This window comes from Lupinus angustifolius, chromosome LG20, assembly GCF_001865875.1.
Source record: "Lupinus angustifolius cultivar Tanjil chromosome LG20, LupAngTanjil_v1.0, whole genome shotgun sequence".
NCBI lineage: Eukaryota > Viridiplantae > Streptophyta > Magnoliopsida > Fabales > Fabaceae > Lupinus > Lupinus angustifolius.
Genome location: NC_032028.1, coordinates 12,860,863 through 12,862,922, shown reverse-complemented (window position 1 = coordinate 12,862,922; position 2,060 = coordinate 12,860,863).

The window sequence follows — 2,060 nt, the reverse complement described above, 5'->3', positions numbered from 1 at the left end:
GACATAATTAAACATTTAAGAAAGACATGTCCATTTATGTAAGCATTTAAAACATGGAATGATTAAACATATATGTAAGCCATTTGTTAGAAGATACCACTTGTTAGGATTTCGTTAGGCAATTTTCATTTTAAAGCATATTTCAATCATTAAATTATAATGCATAATTAAGACATGTTCAAGATTCATGCAAAAACACATTCTATTTAACATAATTAACAAGGTTCAATATATTTACCTTGCTTACCTTTAGGAGATAGGTCAATACCACTTGTTAGGTGATACTAGATGAAAAGTTTGATGATATGATGTTTGAATGGTTTATTTGACATTCAAAGTGCGTTGCTCCCCCTTTCATTGTTCTTCCCTTTATCTTCTCCCCCTCAATTATTTAGAGAAGTATTTTTGGTAGGTAGCATAGTACAGAACAACCTTTGACATTAACTTTTCTTCTTAATAACCTTGATCTACTCACCAACCTTGTGCCTAGAACATCTTTTTTGATTTATCCCTTGATGATCAAATCTCCTTTGGCACACCTGCAAACACAATTTACTTGTCTCTTTCGGGTACCCAAGTTATTTTGGGTCCCTTCTTGTTAGTAACTAAGGGATCTTGCCCTTTCTTCCAATTGGCACACCAAATTTTCTAATAAAGCATGTAGTGCATGTGTGACCTTGTGTGCCACAATAGAAACAAGTAGGCATATTAATATTTGACTTCTTATGCATATGAACTACTGGATTTCTATATGGTCTTTTCTTAGGTTCAGGTTTATATCCAATTCCATTTCGGTTACCAACGTTTCTTGTATTAGCAAGCAATGTGTTGAGGTTTTCTTGACTATATGTGAGCTTTGAGAGTTTTTGTTTTAAAACAGAATTTTCATTATTTAGATTCTCACAATTATCACATACAGAGGGTTGACATAATTTAGAAGTAGAGCAATCACATGAGGCACATGCATAGATAAGATCAAGAGTTTCATTTTCAAGTTTAAGTTCATCTAATTCCTTTTGCATTTCAATTATTTTCTTTTCATGCAAGGAAATAACATTTTTTCTGTCTATATTTATTTTAATAATTTTCTTTTACTCCTCAATCATTTCGACATAAGCTGCATATAATTCATCATATGGAGGAGAGTCACTAGAGCATGATGAAGTATAGGAATTTACCTCAATAGAATCATCTTCATCATTAAATGTGCACTCCTCATGCACTTGTGCTATAAGGCATACCTTTAAATTTTTCTCCTCATCGGATGAGCTTGAAGTCGAATCTTTCTCAAAATCGTTCCAAACAATGTATGCTTCTTTTGACTTGGACATTCGAGATTTGCTCTTCTTGTTCTCGACATTCTTGAGGTGGCTTGGGCATTGATTCTTCATGTGACCCGATTTTCCACACCCATAGCAAGTGAAGCCTTCTTTGGGAATCTTGCTTTTCTTGGTCGAGTTCTTGGCTTCTTTCTTGAGATTCTTGATCCCTCCTTTCTTCTTGAGATACTTCTTGAATTTTTCAAATAGGAGAGTCAAGTCTTCATCGGAATCAGAATCTGAACTGGAATCTTCACTTTCTTCATCTTCTTGAAGTCTTGTAGCCTTGAGTGTGATTATGTTATTGTCTGATTCTTCATTTATTGTTAAGCGCCCTAACTCCATTTCATGTTCTTGGAGTTTACCAAACAAAGTAGCTAATGGCATGTTGTCTAAGTTCTTTGACTCCATTATCGCGGTTACCTTTGGTTGCCATTTCCTATCAAGACAACATAAAACTTTGTTAGACAAATCAACATTAGTAAAAGTTTTATCAAGGGCGACCAAATGATTTACAACATGAGTAAAACGTTTTTGCATATTACATATAGATTCATTAGGAAGCATGCGAAATAACTCATACTCATGCGTAAGCGCATTTAATCTAGCGCGCTTAACTTCACTCGTGCCTTCGTGGGTAACTTGTAAAGTATCCCACATTTCTTTCGCATTATGGCACTGCGAGACCCTAAAGAACTCATCATAGGATAGGGCCGATGTGATGATATTTTTGGCGCGCAG